Here is a 20,477-nt window from a genome sequence, read left to right as displayed (position 1 = left end):
TGGCGTTGACAAATATGGTTGTGTTCTGGGTCCTGAAATTTTCCTTTAACACTGGTGGATGTGACCAGTGGCTCCTGCATCCTGTATGATGTGGATATACACCGTCCTTCTTCCAACCGTTTTTTTTCCTCCTGTCGTTGTTCACAGCAAGGCAGCATCTATATCTGGATGAAGATCTGCCTATATTTTACTGATTGAAGGTTGACATGCTGCAGAGTTGAAAACTGTTCATGTATTTTCTGATCTTCCCCAACAGATTCTCTTTCAAAATTAAGATTATTTTCTTAAACCATGATTATTTTTTTCTGTCATCTCTGCTTTAAAAGGGTTTGTCAGTTTTCTCACTGACTTTTCAGATGTAAAATTGACCTCTTTTAAAAATAGAGACTTTTAAGCCTGTGATGATATGTTTCATGTTTATTTCGTAATCGTTCTCATATCAGCATGCTCGCTGCACTGTAAATCTGAATGAGAGAATTCAGTGTCAAGGTGGTGCTTTGATTTCTTGTACCTTCTTGACTAAACTTTATCTGGAGTATTCATGATTAACATTTAGCAGTTTTGTAGAGCCTTTCATCTTTAAATGAAAATAATGTTAATCATTTTCAGTGAGAGGGAAGTGACTTATTCAAGGCCAAGCAACAACTCAAAGAGGAAGCTCCAGTTAGAACCCAGATTTTGTAATATCCCATCACAGCTAATACAGGAGTGCACTGTAAAATATTTAATAAATCACACAATTTAAATGAGTTTGTTAAATGAGAGAAATTAAAAATAATTTAAACATGTTAAATAGTAGACTAAGTAAAAGAAATTTGAGGAGTGGAAGAGTGGATATGATGAGAATAGTACTAATGCTTATGGGACAAATACAAGTAAACATTTAGTATACTTCTCTTAATGTAAATCTGCTAGGTTGTTTGATAATTGTGCTGGGGAGGATAATGGGGTTACTAATTTCTTCAGAGAGGAGTGGCTCTCAGCTGATACTCATGCTTGTTTTGTATGTCCTGCTTCCTGTAAAACTTACACATGCTTTCATAACAGTGGCTTGAACACCTGCAGCATATACAGCCTGTTATTTCAATTGAAACCACATATTTAAAAAAATATGTGGGAGCCTTGCTTGTCTTTCAGTTATTCATGAGTCGATAGCATAGTGTTTCCTCCTTTAGGCCTGACTCATTTTTAATTTACATCATTTACACGTATGCCTATGGTGCTAATAAAATATACACAGTTTGGGGAAAAGTTAATAAATTCAAATACATAAATGGGCAATTCTTTTATATATGTCTGTGTATTTTTATAGACTGAAAACTCAACCTGGTGCTGCTTGTGATGATACCTTTTAAAGTTTGTTATACCCCATAATCTTTAAGTCCAATGCATTAAGCAGTCGAGGCTAACAGGCCAAAGATTTCACCTCTAGTTTTCATTGTAGATTCACATTTATACAGAAAGCTTATACTGGTTGTGCCCTGCCAGTTTTATTGCTTCATGAAAATATGTAGCAGATAATATTGAAAAGGTTTTTTTCTTTTGAAGTATGCAGAAATCTGGACTCCCATAAATTTAATTTTTGTGGCTGGATGGGAGAACAGTGGATGAGTGCAAGTAGAGGGAAGTGCAACAAGCAGGAAGTTTCTGACTTTCTGTGATAAGAGGAAACTCATATCTGAATCAGTGGAAAAGTTTCTTCTAAATGCATTGGTGGTATATGTTTGTTGTGCACAAAATACCTAGAAAGTGTTCAATCAAAAGTCAGTGTCTTGGAAACTGAAGAAAAGGAATAAAAAACCTTGCATTTTAGATTGATGAAGTGTGTGTATTGTAGTTTGGACTTGTTTAGTGTGTTGGTTTTTTTCAAATACGCTTTTCAAAGAAGGCAGCAATTAGAAGAACTGAGAACGTTTTATGAATGAAGGTAAACTTCAGCTTTTTGTGAATTTACTTCACAATTTTCTGGGGAAGTACTTAGGGCGGCATGAAATGCCCTTTGAAATTTTATGTTGGTACTCCGTGTATTACTTTAAATAAGTTCATTTGGGGCAGTTATACTTTGAAATTAAAAATTAATTCTGATACAACATTTCTGAAATATCCAACAAACTGAATTACCTTTTCCCCAACTCTGGCTATGTAGTAAGGCAATATAAATGTTTTACAGTTGAAACTTTAGCGTCCCTTTTTCACAAGATTCCCTTCTGTAGGCGGTGTGGATTTCACCGAGTAGAAAGCTACTTTGGTTTTTGTATTTGCCCATGAGTCTGCAGCTTGAAGATTGCTTGATTCAGGTGCAAGATGACAGTTGAGGCTTGACTGCAAGTCAGGGAATTGGAAGGAGATTTAATGGATAGATAGAATAAGGTAAGTATGGAGCAAGAAATACCTTTTCCATTTCTAGCTGATTAACAGCTGTTCATGGCCCCTTTCATATACTACAAATTTTTCAGAACTGTATATGGACCCAAGCAGTTTGCTGATTGCTTTTGTTTCCCACCATTGATCAGTGAAGTTGTTTGTTGATTTAACAAACCTTCAAGATAAAATGTCAAACTTCAGTTTTCAGAGATGGAAAAGCTTCCTAGTCTTTTGTCTCTCAACTTTTGTCTGGAGTCTTAAGTACGTTCTTAGAGTGAAGTGAGAGGAATTCTGTACCTGAGAAGAAATGAAAACATATATTGGACAGATAGAAGTTAATATTAATTTTTAATAATATCTGATGATGATGTCAGACATATAGTTGGTGCAATCATGCTGCCTTTACCCACAAATGCAGAATCCATTTATTGCAAGGTTCAGTCCTTATGAAATTGAGTGGGAAGGAGCAGAGGACAGTAGCAGCTGCTATCACTGGACATAGCTCCACTTCGATGCTATTGAGGTACACATTCAAAATGAATGGATTGGGGTACACATTCAGAATGAACAAGTGGCACTATCAGCTCTTGCAAATCCAGCTGAGATGCTGTGTTACTTTAATAGCACTCCTGTGCGCTCTGCAGCCTCAGTGATTGGAGAAAGTCCTGATTTGTCTTTAGTATGTTATATATTTTTGTTCTGGTCTTTAGGCGTTTTAGATAAAATGACAATGTTCTTGTGCATTAGAAGAAAAATACGTAGCTCTACCTATAAGTCAGTATTCAAAACTGACATATGCCGGGAATTAGAGCATGCTGTTGCTGTTTCATAGCTGTTGGGTGAGACTAGATTTTTACATTAATTTGCAGTAATAGTGTATGATCAGTCATGGTTATAATTTCCACTATGAGTAATTTTATCTGAGAAGAGGGCAAATGTGGGCTGAGTGAACATCATTTTACTCCTTGTAACAGCTTACCCAGATTGGGATAAAAGTACATTGGTAGACTCATGCTATAATTTTTGTAGGTTGACTGGAGTGCTTCATTTTTTAGAGCTGCTGTTATTTATCATTTAGTCCGTGACCATATTAGACATTTCCCAATACAGATCATCAGTCTTTTGCCAGTGTTTCAAGGTAGCTTTCAGTAAGACTCCCATTTTCTATTAAGCTCAGAAGTTTTAGGCTCGCACCGTCCCCTTCCAAAAGTAATGGATCAGTCGAACTCAAGCCATATGAGCTTGAGAAAGAAGAATGGCCAGGTAGGAAGTGGGTGACTAGGGCTTTAACTGGTGGGTTTAAGAGGAAAACCTTCAGTATAAAGCTTATCAACAGGCATTGAATAGCCTTTTTTTTTTTAACACTGAGCATGTCTTTTAGATCCCTCTTACCTATTTCTCTGCAGTCTCATTCTGCTTGCAGCCGTGGACTTTCCTAAGCATGAAACAACCTAGCGTACTTCTAAGATTCCATCTTCTGGAAAAATGGAGTAAAATCAAAATCAACAAAACAGAGCATGTGTCTTGAACCCTTGTTGGCCGTTATTCTTTTTCATTTTGTTTATTACAGTGTATGTCTCCACATCTTGCTTCCCTGATTTTTTTGCATGTCAAGCTCCTCTGCTTCTGTGTTTTCAAGCCATGAGTAGGTTCAACTGCAACAGAAATCATTGTAAGGCAGGGTTGTGGGTTAACCACAGTAGGCAGCTAAGCACCACATAACTACTCACTAGGAAAGAAACGTGAGGAAGGAAAAACAAATACATTACCAATAAAGATACGGTTTTAGATATTGAAGCAGATTGTATTGGCTAAGTCCATTTGTTGGAGTAATGGAAGATATAGACTTTTACAAGGGTTTTTACTAAGGCCGTCTTTGATTGTTGTAAAATGGTACGCAATGATAAAGATGCAAACAAAAAAAGTTACGTAAAATTGCTGATGAGAGGCTTGATCATTAAAGATGACTGTCTTTACAGTTATTGAAGTCTTTGGCAACCAGTGAGATGAGCATTTTAGAGGTTGTGCACTGCATGGGTTGGTGGGGAGGTGAGTTGGATCGCATGGTTAAGTGGGGTAAGTGAGAATTTTAGCTGTATAGGCAGGTTGACTGTTACATGTATAGGTCTTATTAAAAAAACAACAAGAATGACAACAAAGTTTTGGATGAGATCTGAATATATTGGAAGATGAAGAGGAGCTGATCATCTCGTTTTGAACCTGAGTGGTGAAAATGGTGACAAAGATGTATTTGATACTGAGAGAGGAAAAGTGGTCAAGGATTTCTCATTTTTCTCAAATATTCAGTTTGCTTTAGAAAGAAGTCTGTAGTAGTACATTACACTAAGCTGACACTACTTCTGTTGTGCTTGATGTATTATCTGTGCTTTCTCCTCTAAAAAAAAAAAGGACTCAAGTTGCCAGCAAGTCACTAGATTGCTAGTATTCTATTTCAGCTAACGTTTCTTACTCACCCTGACCAGACAACTTCTAGATTTATTATTCAGGTTAGCTTCAGAGTAAGTGAAGGTTGGGTGGCAGTTTCATTTTTTCAACGTGAGAGAATTTATCTTTCAAAGTCCTGAGTTACAGTTTGCAATGATTTCATCATTGAAAAGTATCCTGAACTGACAACAATGAATTAACTGCCATTTCACTTGAGACTAATTCCTGTCTACAGTTAAGAATTTTGCTTGGTGAAAAGTTACGGCCATGCCAATTTTATTCTTGTTTATTTTGCTTAGTTTTGAAGGAACCAAAACAAGTGTCAATTCCAGAATTCTGTTGTAGCAGCTAGTAATGGGTTTGTCATGATTCATTGCTATGTCTGTTTATAGTATCCACTGGATACAGTGGCTTTCCATGTAGTCCCTTCTGATGTGCTAACCTCTTCCCTGTAACTTGAAATACGCTTCTGTACTTTCACGTCTTTATGCAGTGTTTCAAAGGATTTTTACTTCCATTTGACATTTGCCTTTTCTGAGGCTGAAGCTATGTTTTACTGTCAGTTCCTTTCAAACGAACTCTGTGCCACCATTATGATATATTGACTTGAAGACACAGGTAAAGGATGACCTAAAGAATTTGAAGAAGGTAAAGAACTGAAGGTAATTTGAAGGAATTTGAAGGTAAAGAATTGAAATGCAAGCAGACTTTCTAATCACTTGTACATGTAAACAAATGAAAAAACATTTAACTGACATCTGTCATCTTGTGTAGGTGAAAGACAGAGGGAGAAGCTCTCTCTTCCACTCTGGACATTTGATTTGATACCTTCCTCTCGGAGCTCTGGCTCTGCCACCCAGCCTCTTTAGTGTTTCTGAAGTGGACCATTTTAGATCCAGAGCTCAAAGTTCAACACCCTGCTGTAAGCTCTGTCATCTCTGACAGTTGGTCACGGATCATCTAGCTGCACTGGACCTTGCTGGGCATTCCTGCATCCATGGGCATATGATGAAAGAAAAAAAAACCCAAATAAAACACGAAATACCCTGTGTCCTCAGCCGACCTAATCTCTTGAGGAGAATTTCTTTGTGACTTCTCTAATAGGAAAGATCTGACATCGAGTTTGGAATAGACTGCCCCTTGTTAGTGACCCAGCTGCACCTTGATGATACAGTGACAGAGATCTATCTGCTCTAGGTCTAGAGGGAATGACAATGGTGAGGTGAGATTAAAGCTGTACTTTTGTTTCCCTCTGCCCAATTAAACCTTCATTTGAAATGCCCTTCTGCAGAAATATGGTGGGGAGTGGCTGCTAACCGTGAGGTGTTGCTCAGTGTGTCTGCCCTCTTGTACACGTTGTCAAATCCCACCAAGTGACATTTGGCAAGGAATGTAAAATGAAATGTCTGTCACCAAAAATAACTAAATAAAACCCAACATTGTACTGTATGTGAATGGCTACATCTGAGTTCAGTCCCAGTCTGTTGACTGGGCACAAGGGAAGTCTTAGGTAACGACCTCTACATAGCTTAGAACAATCACCTTCGTTTTGTTTGGCTGCCTGTCCCTTGATGATGTTCTGCCCAAAGCTGAATTCTCTTTTTTTGATTTTTTTCTTTATACATCTGATCCTCACACTTTTTAATGTTCAGTAAGGCTTGTATAAGGCTAATTGATAATTTACTACTGACTAAGAAGAACTGTTGTCTTTCATTAATTGAAATACTTGTACACGATGTCATGCACGTTTGACCATTCAGCTGTGCTGGATCTTGACCTATATGTTTGTGTCACACAGTCTTTCTCCGTTATGACAGTTCATGAAATGCATTTCCAAGTACCACCTGTTCTCTTAATTCTGTAATGAATGGGGAAAAAAAGAAAGAGTTGGGGGTTTTTTATTATTATTATTTTTACTTTTTTTTAAAATTTATTTACATCTGTTTCATAAAGCCATAGTAGATACTGGGAGAGTTTCAATATTTAGTCAGTGTAAAGAGTGTTGTGTATACGTATGAGCATTTTAGAATTCTAAATTGGATAGATAAACCATATATATATGCACAGTATTATAAGCCAATGATTTCTTTGCTTTCAATGACTCTTGATCCTAAGAAGGTATCTGGAGCATTCTGGCCAGAAAGCAGCTGCCGTTCCTAGAACAGCACTGGAGTGTGCATACATGGGGAAAAAAGCCAGGAAAAAACTGTTCTGTCATAGCTCACCACGTGGACTTTAACTTCTCTGTTAGTGCTGCTTTAGTCCATCAGAAATTTCCTGCAGTCCTACAGGTAGACTTTATTTACTAAAGTCTACTTGTTAGGCGTTACTACCCTCAGTGACCAATTTGTGGATAAAGACAATGTTGTGGCAGCTGGTGTTGTATTACAGCTAGTGAAATGGTTCATTCTTAGACTTGGACCAGGAGAGCATAACAAAGTTTTGAAATATGCAGGAGTAAAAGTAAATTGGACTTGGATTTATTAAGACTTTTTGCTTTGTATCTTAGTTGTAGTTCTTCAGCTCACTCACTTGATCAAGCATACAGTCAGTAAATTGAGAATTTTTGTTCGAGGAATCTCTAGTGCAGCATGTGGAGTGAAGGAGGGCAAATGACTAACTAGGGCTTTGAATGGTGACCCAGACTAATAATTAAACACACAACTATGTTGGTAATCCTTCAATGATGTAATCTTCACATTATCTTGTCGTGTGACTAGGAGATAGGGATGCAGCAGATTTCTTTTTACATTTAAGATCATGTGAAATTTGTATTCATAGGGCACCTCTTTTGATCCTGAAGGTAATCCCTCGTGATAAAAAATGTTAACAAAATTTAGGATACATTTTCTATGTTGATATATTTGCATTAGCAAAAATAAAGAAGAGTGGGAAGTATAGGGTATAAAACTTACATGGCCATTATTCCTGCTGTTTATGGTTGACTTGGCTTCATATTTAGATTTAACTTATTTCATTAGTTAAGCAATTTTCTTTTTTTAGTAAGTATTACTTGCATTGTGTGTGAAAATCAAAGGTTAAAAAAAATGGATATTTGTAATGGTAAGCACTCTGGGATTGGTACCCTGTGCCATCTCTGGCAAGCATATGATTTCATGAAATTGGTTTACTGTGATGCATTGCATGTGATACCGTAGATTACTGAAAACAGCTTTAACAGTAGTATAGAGAATTACTTCAATGCAGTTTATTTTTTAAACCTAGTTCACTTCCTTGTAGCATGTATTCTTTGGCTTTTTCTAGCATTTTAGAGGATTTCTTCTGTTGTTTTGCTTTGCTGTTTTGAAGGCCTTTATCTCTGTTATGGAAATTAATTGGTCTGACAGGGGTCAGAGGAAATATCTGTTGGTTGCCCATATGTTTTTGCTGCATGTCAAACAATACGCCTGTTATCGTTATGAATTCTTACGTAAAATGGATAATAAAGTGCTGGAGTGGCTAAGTGAAATAATGCGTTACTTTCTGGATGCCTGCTGAGTGAGCACTTGGTTCATGAAGTCAAACGTTGGAAGTCCTGGGCTTCTGGATGCTTAAGATTTGTTCCAGGAAGAAAAAATTGGTCTGTACTTTAAAGTCCTGAGTGACTTCACTGTTGACTTCAGTGATGGAAAGACGTGCAGCTAAACAAAATTGAACTGACCGATTTAGTTACAATCAAGATAAATTTACTGGAGATGAGAGATGGGAAGAGGAGAGTGTGCACCAATTGGTTAAGTTAAACTATTGTCTGTCCATTGTTTCTGGCTCTGTTTTCAGTCATTGACTATTTATTTCTGCTCCTACTCTCCTGTAGTGGTCATGATGTCTGCAGGATGTTAATATTAGTTTACTTGGTATGGGTTAAAATTTTATTTCAAATAAAGTCATATCTAAAATTAAAAAGTAAACATTGATTAATCTGATTTTTAATGAGTGACAGCTGAAATCTTACAAATATGCTGTAAAATTACACTGGAAGATACATTGAAAGGGATTTACTGAATGTGGACTTTTTTAAAATTAGAATAATTTGTGAAGTAAGGATGGGCAGAATTATGTAGGACAATTAGCGGTGATGCTGCGAATCAGGAGTTCAGGAAGGATAACTAACTTCTGAACAGAAAATATTGTATTTTTGATTACCTGTATTTGAATTAAGAGCATGAAATAACGTATCTTAAGGCTGTTAGTCTTTGAACAGGATGAATTTTAGATTCTGATCTGTGTCAGTGAAGTGTTTTATCTTGAAGTCTTGTGGGTAGCAATCCAATTTCCATGTTACTAGTAAAATATGGGTACTTTGGAGTTTAGTCAGTGAATAAATCTGAACAATTGTTCAGATATAGATAGTGAAAGAAAAAAACGCTGTTGGTTAAAAGCTGGTTAAAACCTTAAAGTACCTATTAATAACAAGTCTTGGTACGGAAATTTAGGTGACAGCAGGAAAAACAAGATTAGTCTGGAAAACCAGTCCCGTGGTTGTTCATGGGCTTGGGTCATATACATTTGCCTTGGTAACGCCTCTTTAGTGTGGTTAAAAATACCCAGAGTTTATGCCATCAAAAAATTCACTGTGTGGAAAAAAGGAAAGGATTCCTTATTGTTGGCTGCCGTGTTATGCTTGGCTTTGAAGAAACTGACTTGTTTTACAGTTTCAGTCAAAGATCAACACAATCATTTGAGCCTTGACTTTCTCTCCCAGGAGTCTGACAGAGCTGGCAGCATTCTCTTCTGTCAGGCTTTCGTTGTTTAAGATCAACTCTTTGACTCACTGACACTGTAATGAGGAGTAAACAAGCTCTGTTTCTTTGAGGCAATTTGTAGTATGTTTCTAGTGGATTCTGAATTTAACTGTATTGGTTTAACAGTTGTTGAATCATGTAGCTGTAGTAAACTTCTTTACTAGTGGTAATAATTGTGTTGAGTATGACCCATATGGAGGGGTTTATCTTCGGTCCTGATGGTTTCGGCTTCTGCCCTCCACTGCTGCATGTCTGCTTGCTTCAGAATACTGTCTCCTTGGTTCTTCTCCTGCATTTAACCACTACTTTGTAGTCAGTGGATTTCAAATGTCCTGCTTGGCCCCTTTTTTCCCACTGAGAAATATGGTAGGTAATTGCAGGTCCACGCGTGCTTCCGATCAACTACGTGCATGAATGTTCTAATACATGGGGTTTAAAAATATGTGTCTGCCTGAGAATAGAAACTCATCAGAATTTAGAGGACAGGATGTTGCTGAGAAACAAAAGTTTAAATTTCGTGTACTGTCTGTGATTAGATTAAGGTGTCCCTTAAAACCACTGTAAGAATCAGCATCTGCAGGTACTGACCCTGTCTAACAGGTAGCTGATCTCTGGGTCTCTGATCTTAAAAAGAAGACAGGATGTTGTGTCTTGCAGAACCTTTAATAAAAATAAGTTTGGAAAAAAAAAAAAAGAAAATTGTTGAATTCAAGATTCCTTTGATTTTAATTTATTTTTTTATTCTGTGTTCTAACCAAAAAAATGTTATCCTTGTTTACTTCTTAGTGGCTGGTGACTATTCACTGTGCAATTTATTGTTCGTTGGTGACATTTTCAGCAGGCCTGGAAGTTACGATAATTAGGTAACAAGAGTTAAAGGAAAGTTGTGTTGGCATAATTATTTGAGGAAATTTGCCTCTTGTATTCCAAATTCCATATGGGGTAAGCTAAAGCATTATTTCCGTGATTTTTCAGTACTTCCACACAGTCATTAATTAACACTGAAATCTGTCATTGACAAGTGAAAATATGTATTCAGAATAGAGAACAGGTTACTTTCTTGTTTACCTGGAAAATAATGAATACTGGGTAATTCTGGATACCATTCACTGGGGTTTTGTTGTAAAGTTTTAGGTAAGAAAGTAATCTCTTTAGGATAAGGAGAAGATAAACCTTCTTCCATGCCCCCTAAGGTTAGTATATTGGAGTTGGTCTTAGGTAAATCAGCAGTGCATGTTCCTTGATTTGAGGTTCAGTGGACGATTCCATGCAGACCTAAGTTTTCCACTCAGTGAAGAAAAAGACCAAGAAGGAAAAAAATCTCAGATGGTTTGGAAACGCTAAGTCAACAAAACTCCTGGAGGACGGAATGGTGGTGCCATTGCCAACACTTTATTTTTTTGGCTACTACCTCAATTGGTTGAGCACTCCTGTTGTTCATGGGAGACAAGGTTCAGTAAAGTCCTTTTTGCACCAAAGATTTATCTTGAACCTCTTACCCCCTAGATTGCTGCTGGAAATTTTGGGTATGACATGCTTACAGCTTCCTGTCTAATAAAGTTTTCTGTTGTAGAAATTAGAAATGAACTGAGGCTACAAATGGAGTTCAGGGGACCTATGCGACGGGTGAATATCGTAATCGACAGAGAGAAGAATAAATCTCTGTATTTCCCTGACAATGCACCTTTTATACACAGTGATGCAAATACAGGAGGGAGAGTGCAAATGGCTGCTCTCAAGCAGAGGAAGGATTGGTTTCTCCAGTTTGTGTCAATCCTCAAACCACATACACCTTAGTACAAGGAGGGCACTACCTGTTCTTAGTCGTGTAACGACAAGGTTCTTTTTGATTACAAGCTGCCTTCATAGATTGAATAACAGGTATCATGATCATCGCCAAACACAGATCAAACTAGAGACTGATAAAAGCTGCAGCTGGCATATTTCACTGGTAATTGCAACTATAGGAAAGTGTCATATGTAGTTAATCAGACAGTTTCATTAATAATTCTAAACATCATAAAGGGAAAAATGCATCTGTATGTGTTTAGTTGAATTAGCTTTAAAAACCATTGGTACAAGTATGTTTTGTTAATCATCAATTACTATAGATAGTCAAGACTCTATATGGAAAATAATGAGGGTCCTGTTTTAGAGGTGGCACAATCAAGAGTTTTCACTTAGTTGGAAAAAGTTACTTTGTTGTTTTCACTTCGCATTGGAGCCTGGAATACTTAGTCTGTAATGGCTAAAGAAGTAAAAAATACAACTGTTTCTTCCCCATGTAGAAATTAGATACACAGTTGCTGTTTTTTTAAATTTACCCAATTTAAATCTAATATGGAGTCCTTTTCTTCTTTTATTATATGAATTTAAATTCTTCTGTATCTGATTCCATTAATGAATTACTAAACCTGGCTCAAGTTTTTGCATGTAACAGTTAGAAAAGAGGTGAGTGTAGTACTGTTATATCATGTAAAATATTAATTTGCCTTAATGAGAGATTTACTTTTAGTTAAAGGAATGTAAACAGTGAATGTGTACAAAATATATCAACTGAGTCTTTGCCTAAAATAACAAAAAGTGAATTTTTGGATATTCAGACTTAATTTGAAGATGTAATTTAATGCAGGCATAATGGTCTTGTTAAGTCAGTAATTAAAGTTCTCTTAATAACATTAATTCTGTCTTCATACAGGTACTTCATATAGCAGAGTATACTGCTATGTAACTTACTACCAATACGATTCCCATTAATGACCATTATCTTGAAAATCTTTTGGAATCTTCACAATTGTATTTTCAAATGTCCTTTGTCTTTAGGTTGTCTTAATTAAAAATTAAAAAAAAATAAAAAAAAACCCCAAACACAAAACAAAACCAAAATGAACAAAAAACCCAAACCAAAACAAACACAAAAAACTGTCATAGCAAGGGACTTTGTTTTTCCTCCTTACCACCAGTTTAGTAACTTGTTTTCTGAGAAATAATAGCATAGACTTAAATGCTGCCGTTTAACTTTCTGTTAGTTGAATCATTCACTTTTTACTGTTTTCTAGTATGCTGGCAAAATTACAGCATTTTCAACAATTAATCCATTTTTTCATACAAGATTGGTATTCATTAGCCTTCTAATTCATCTGAGTAACTTACAGGACGTAGCAATTTCTGACATGTACTTTTGTCTTTTGCAGACCAGATGTTTCTATCCTTTTATATTTAAAGGGAAGCCCTGATTTTTACTTCACTAATAATGTATTATACTATAAATCTAATGATCTGTTTGGGGATTTGAGTTTAAAAAGTGCTTCCAGTCTCACTCCAGTGCATAAACCAACTTCTTTTGTACAGTGCTTGCTAACAGAGGTGGCCATTTTATTGATGAATATGGAAAAAGTGTATAGTCCAGTGCTTTGTTCCATTCCTCTAATTTATGACACGGGTAATAATGGATGATGAATGAGATATCCAAAACATTAATAAATTATCTTAAGAGGTGTACTAAATCAAAGAGGAGGAGACTAAGAAATAATCTCATATAATGCCTCCAAGAAAAGTAAGCTAATTCCAGAGTCATTTATTCAGAGATATGCAAAAACCCAGAGAAATTTGTTGAAATTGAACTGCTATAGTTAGTATGATGTTATAACTCAGTGTTCCAAATGTGCTATTCTAGACATTTGGATCACCAGCTTCAGGTGGCAAGAGATATAAAATGTACAGATTAAAATCATTCTTAAATATTTAAGTTAAAACGTTGAGTTTAAGCATGTTTAAAATAAAACCCAGCAATTTTGTCCTATGTTGATGATGCTTACGTCCTCTTCTCTAAATTCATCTATCCACTAACAGAGTTGAAATTTGCAGCAGTTTTCTGCTGTGGTTTGCATTCACTAACTTGATGATTCTCTGAAATACTCACTTTTTTTAAGAGAAGCTGTGCAGCCTTTCAGTTTTTTAGCACTGAAAGTTTCCATGTTTTATCTATTTGGATGCCACAAGCAACAGTTCTCTCAGTGATGCTGGCTGTCTCAGAAGGAATCTTCATATCAGAAGAAGCATTTGTCTGCTTATGCAGTATTCATGTCCATTTTGCTGTAGACAGGGAGCATCAAAGTAGCGGGTCAGTTTTATGCAAACAAACTATAGGCAGTCTTCTTAATCTGTTTCTTGTTGATGTTAAGAAGTCCAGTGAAATTTAGTCACCATTACAAAATGGAGTGAGATTTAGGGAGTGCGAATGTTACTGATATTGGTAGAAATAAAATGTCCTGGAGGTTGTGTAAGGTTTTCCATTTCACAAACTGATGATTTTGAGGTTCTGTGAATGTGGTTTTTATCACATTTAGATGATCTATGTGTGGGTTTAGATCATTTTGTCATCAAAATGAAGAACATGTCTTTTGTCCCCCCCGCCGTTCCTTTTTGGTATTTTCTTTACGTGCCTTTGCTGGGGTTTATATGGCTGTCCGGAACTGATCCAGCTGATAGATAGTATATTTTTTCTTTCTTGACATCATACAATAAGTTACAAAGTAGTTAAATGTTCTTGATATGGAGTAATCTGAACATAAAGGCTATACTTCCTACATCAAGGACAATGGAAAAACCTTTTTTATGATGATATCTGACCAAATTGGACCACCTTTGGATACTGATAGTTAAACTTATCTACCTAGTTGTATTAAACTTATTAGCCATTTCAGCGTTTATTTCTTGCGTGTAAAATAGTGCAAAAGAACATCTTACAAAAGGGGCCTGGCAACAAAGCCCGGATAGTAATTGGTTTTCTATATTTCATTCATCTCAACTTCGTTTTTGTGACTAAGATTAAGCAGTGACAGCTGGATACTAAGCCACTTGTAGCTTCTGGATTTTTTTTTTCCCAGTTCCCCATCATGGTTGCCTTCAGAGTCTCCGTGATCCAAACTGGCCATAGTGGTCTGGACAGTGGCATGCTCTCACTGAACTCATAATGTTTGTCTTACAGCTGGACATTTTCTAGCTGTGCTACTTTCTAATTTCCCAGAATGCATTTTATTGATCTTCTTTCTACTCAATAGCCTCAATTTAACCTTTAACTGTGGAATTTATTGTCGGTGCAATTCTTTACATAAAAGTCATCATCAGAAGGTGTCACTGGTTCTTTCTACTTTTTGTTTCCTCTCAGTTTTTAATAAATATACTGAGTATAGTTAGTCATATTCTACTTCTAATCATTGATCTTTATGATGAACAACTAACATACTTTTAAAAAATAGTGTGTTGTAAACAGTAGTTTCTTTTTTTTGTTGTTATTTTGGGTTGTTTTTTTTGTTTTTGTTTCCACCTTAATCTACATTCAGGCATCTTTCAAGCATCTTGTGGAAATGTTGATATTAATTCTAACTTACTTAATGTGCTGTATTTATGAGTCAGAGTAGGACTGCTTTGGCTCAGTCAGCCCATACTTACGCAGTTGTTAAATTTTACTTCTATTCTTCCATAGGTGATGTGATCAGGTCTGTAATTTTTAACATTGTCAAGTTTAAAGAGAAGTGGAGGATATCAAGCGTTTTTAGAAACTAGAAATTATATCTATTTTCCAAGTTTATTAGATCTTTACCTAGAAAGTATGTATGTAGATTTTCTTCTCAGTGTATTTATCTTACCTTTTATTTCCCACTATTTTCTTCTGACCATTTATATTGGAGTTTCACATAAAACTTTCAAGATCTTTAGTTCACCCTTCCATTTATATTAAGGTCTGCCTTGGCTACATAAGTATAAACGTTGTAGTCAGTTGTTAATTTATAGCGTGGCATCGTACAGAAGAAACCAGGGGCATTCTGCTTTGGTATCTGGGGTGTTAAAACTTGAGTTAGTGATTAGGGTGGGATAGATTTCCGCTTTCTGCAGACTCCCAGATTTTCTTACTATGTTCAGGATGAAATCAAGATCTGTCGAACACCAAGAAAGTACTTCCCAGTAAGGGAAAGATTGAAGAGGATTTTATTTGCATTATCAGTATTTGCCACGATGCCAGACCTTAGTTTAAGGAAAATAACTATTAAGAAAGCAGCGGAACCCTATCATATGTTCAGTACTTCTCTCTTGTGTTCAGTGTGAAATCAAGACCTTTTAAAAGTCAGAAAATTCCATTAAGCAGTGTTTTAGAGGTTAAGGTGCTCATTCATGGTTGTGGTAGCGTGGCTTTAAGTTTCTTCTTTCCGTGATACATAGTAGGAACTTGAATCAGCATTATATATCTGAGATGAGTGCTCTAATATCTCTGTGTTGCTTTTCATTCTGGAGAATGTATCTCAAAATCTCAAAATGGATAAATTTCACTTGAAATTAATTGGAGCAAACGACCCAAAAGAGAATGGTAGCAGAACTTGGAGTGTACAATGCTTACCTGGATAAAAGATGAATAGACTCAGCACCTTGTTCAATTATGTATAGAAAGTAGAAAGATTCTGTGCTTTGCAGAAATTAAAATATCTGTATCGGTATTAAAATATACTAAGAAAGGGATTCAACAGCTCTTGCTTTACCAAAATTGGAGCATAAGCCTTTAGTCCAACAACGATTAAGGCCTGAACTGGGAGAGCCTTTTTGTGGAATAAGACATGATCTGATCTTTTTGAGAGTAAGATGCAATGTCTACTCTCTTTTCTATGAATATCCTTAAAGAACAACCACCGTTAATTGTGTAAGATGATGATTGCACCCTGTATAAACTTACAAAGTAGCCAGTCCTTCACATGCAGGTCTAGGCAATTTGTAGTTCTGTATTTATTGCTTCAATAAATAGGGCATCTGAATAAAAATGTAATTGCAAAGAACAGATTTTCAGCCATGTAAAAAGAAGTAACTGATCCAGTAATAAGTTCTGTGATGGCAACAGAGGAATGCTTTGGCCTTAAGCATATTACTTGGGAAATAAGGATCTTAAATGTAGGGTTATACTCTGTCATGTACATGACATTTGAGGGCTTATTAGAATCAAGAAGTGCATGACTAAGGGTCTTTGAAAAAGAGAAAAGAACTTCAAGTAGCAAAATGTGAATATGAAATAACTGTAAATTAATTTTTTGCCCAGTCCATTTATTTAAGCGTTTATTATATTTCATCATTTCATGATTTCTAATTAATAGACAATGCATTGTTTAAATAGGATTGTAATTGTGTTTTTTTTAAACACAATAGAAGAGTGTCTTTAATTGAAAAAAATCAAATTTTGCTACCAAAATAAAGATCCCATAGTTTGGCGTACTTCCAGGTTAACATACTATGGAGAAGTCTGCAGCAAATACTGCAGATCAGTACAATGAAGGGTTAATTGTGAAAACTGATATAAGTTTTATTTTCTTATAAATCAAGAGGTTGGTAAAATGTACGCTTAGTGTTGATCATTAGAATACAAAACTATCTGTTAAAATCAATTAACATGCATATCTGATGACTGATTGTATAAATATGAAAGTCAAATAATTGTAATCGTTAACCATGGCTTCAGGTCATATGAGTTGTCAGCTCAAAAAAACTAGAGGAGAAGGAGGTTGATTTGCATATATTTAATGTGGCGTGCTGTACATGTGGGAATTTGAGATAAACCTTTGCTAGTAATCTGCTTGCTTTTATCTAAAAATCAACTAGGAAACATGGGTCATAACAGTCAAATGAGCTATGTGTTGTATTGAGAGCAGTTGGTTCAGTAGTTTGGGATTCAACATTTCACTATATGTTTTAATATTTTAAAATTGATTTTTTACTAAGAGACAATAGGAAGAAGCTGGCTAAAATGTTATTCAAGAAATACTCAAAGTTCTTACCAGGAACATAATCAAATGATTGTAAATGATTGTAAGACTGGGTTACTTTTACAGGTTTTAATTAGACTTGACATTATGTATAACAAGCACTTCTTTGCTTTTTATGATAAAAAAATCCGAGATATATTACAAATTTTAAATAAGTAATGTACTGAGTCACAAAAGTATCTTTCTGTGTGAAGTGGACCAAACAGATAATTTTTAATTTTATTGATTAATTGTAATAAATAGAGGGAGGGAAGTGTGGCAGAGGAATGAGGTGTCTGGCCTGGAAAGGACTTACATATTATTTAAGTTCCTGACTGTAAAAATCTATTGCAGGTTTTGTTTTAGTTGTGGTTTTTTTGGTTGGGGTTTGGTTTTTTTTGATAATGCAAAATAATTCTATATAACTCATAACAATTCAAAGAAACCTTGTAATGTGAGTCAGAATATAGTGGTCAGTACGTACATTACCTATAATTTGGTTAAGGATGTCTGTCCAGCCTTTCTCTTTTCCCCTGCGTTTGCTCCTGAACATTAAAAATAAATAATTCCCATTCTAAATTTTGAAATTATATGGAAATTATATGGTAACCTCTTTATAAAATTTCCTATGTTCATGAGTTCCCAAAAGGGAAGAAGCAGCACTATGCATTTTCTTTTGATCTGTACCTGCAAACTAAGAAACTTTCTGATGAGGGCAGTATCAAAAGGTGGAGGACAGAAGATCTTGTTGCTCGGTGCTTTTTACTGTAACCCTATTTATAATTTGGCCATTGTAGATATCTGAAATTCGTTCTTGGGTGTGGTACAGTCCAGTTCCTTGCATTATCACCTGAATTGGGTACCAGCATGGTGGCCCCCCTGTTGTAGCATTCAGGTCCTCAGCCTGGGCAGAGTACAGAATGCACACAATTACTCTACTTGTGATACTCTTGCTCTGTGAAGTACGCCTGAATCATAGAATGGTTTGGGCTGGAAAGGACCTTAAAGATCATCTAGTTCCAACCCCCCTGCCATGGTGCTGCCATGAATGGTGCTGCCATGAATGGTGCTGCCATGAATGGTGCTGCCATGAATGGTGCTGCCATGAATGGTGCTGCCTTTTGCTTTAGTCTTCTGTTGACCAGTCTTTTGCATTATCTGTTGGGTAAAGGCGCCTATACCATGTTTGTGGGTTGGGGGGGACCAGCTGGCAGAACAGGGGAATGGAATTGAGTTCAGTTTCCATCTTTGACCTCACGTGGAGGATGGAATTTGCATTGGATTGCAAGAGAGAGAAAGGTGGCTGGTCATAGTTTTGTGTCCTTTCTTTAAATGATTTACACGTCTATTTGAGGAAGGAATTATGACCCTCTAACATAGACAGAAATAGTTGTGTGAGGAGTTCTGTTCTGTAACCACAGATCGGAAGGCCAAATTAAATATGAAAATAATTAAAAACTAAGCAAATTTTAAAAGGAAGAAAAAAATGTGGTTTTAAGACATCAGTGACTGTAATTACAGTTTTAGCTGTAGTGTAACCCATTGGTGAAAAATCACTTTGCTACCAGAGGCTGCCAAGCTGCAGCTGAGTGAAGATGATTTATGACTAAGCGGTACTTCCTCAAGAAGGTCTGATTCCAGAAGCTCTGTATGATTCCTGCGCCATTGTATCTCCCAGTAATCCTCAAAATCTTTTAATGTGTGACGTTTTTTTTTTTTTTACAAGGATACATTACTTTAAAAAAAAGAAGGATTTGGGATATGTATGATTTGCTTTCGGGGTGGATGGGATTTGCAGATGTGGCATGGAAATGAATTGTCATTCTCAAACAGAAATCTGGGCACTGGAAGAGAATACCTTAGCAAAAAACCTAGTCTCATTTGTCCCACTACAGAAACATAAATTGTGAGAAAAGTGTGCCTCAGATTCCTTAAAATATAGAAGTTTTTTGTACTCTTGTGTTTTGGGGCTTGCAGTGTTATTAGCTCAAAGGGGAGGTATGGTTTTTCATGATGACTATATTTAGCCAGGAGGAATAGTCCTTTTTAAAGCAAATTGAAATGAGCGTATGAGAGCGTGAAATTATCAGCAGCGCTGGTGCGCATTTACATAACTTCTACATACTCTTTTGAATGACCACACAACAGAACAAGTACTTCATTTCCACTGTGTTGATTTTTCTTGACAAAACATGGCAGTCTATCCAAAGGAGGGTGTTTAGCCAAGATAAATATAAAATTTATGATTAAGCAAAGTGTTTCCTTATTATAATCCCTAAAGAGAATTCGAGACTTGTTAAATATAATGTGCCCAGGTAGTTTTAAGGGTAAATTATCCTTTATGCTTTTAAATGCTGAAATACAGCAACACCATCAACCATTTGAGATCTTACCAGTAGAAACAACACTGCATAATATTTTTCTTTTGAATCAAGTAGCAAAAAACCCATACATATATACAATATATAACCTCAGATTTGATGTGTTCATTCAGTTTTGCAGGCCTGTACAGAGATCAAGAATCCATGTCAGTGGCATGGATTTTTAGAAATAAACCAAGTCTGACTCTTTCCTGTAACGTGTATTATAGAAGAAGGCAAATAAACCTTTTTGACAGGATGGATAAAAATTGATAACATGATTACACTTCTGGCACATTTCTTTAACTGCTATATTTACAGAATAGCACTTTGAAGAAAACTATGGTGACTGTCAATATTATTTGTTAAAATAAATGGAGAATGAAAACTGATTCAGGAGATGACTGGATTTTGACCTTTGTGGTGCCAGTGTTGGCTTTGGAGTGCAGTGTTCTAATTAAATTGTGAATGTACTTAGATAGTGGATATTAAATGATCTCACTGTATTCTTTCAAGGACTATGAACTTCCAAAATCAAGGATAACATTAGATGTCAGCCAAGTATTTTGTCCTTCTCGTGGTTTGTCTTTACATCTGAATTAGTGCCAGTTTGCACAGATTGTGTGTCAGCTTAAATACAAGAAACAGGCCTCAGTCTGCTTGAACTCGTTCCACCAAAGACTTCTAAAAACTTTTGGTAGTCTGCAAACTGTAATGGTTGTTTTACATTAAGTTGCTTTGTAGAATTATAAAACAGCTTTTCTTGTGCTTTCAAATAAAAT

At 36.0% G+C, this 20,477-nt stretch overlaps 1 protein-coding gene across 4 annotated transcripts in view; it reads left to right on the top strand.

Annotated features, from left to right (window-relative positions):
* TBC1D5 (TBC1 domain family member 5) overlaps positions 1-20,477 on the top strand; it is a 321,123-nt gene that overhangs the window by 6,297 nt on the left and 294,349 nt on the right. The gene's annotated exons all lie outside the window — the stretch shown is intronic.

This window comes from Chroicocephalus ridibundus, chromosome 2 (genome assembly GCF_963924245.1).
Source record: "Chroicocephalus ridibundus chromosome 2, bChrRid1.1, whole genome shotgun sequence".
NCBI classification, from domain to species: Eukaryota; Metazoa; Chordata; class Aves; order Charadriiformes; family Laridae; genus Chroicocephalus; species Chroicocephalus ridibundus.
This window is presented reverse-complemented; position numbering and strand designations above follow the sequence as displayed.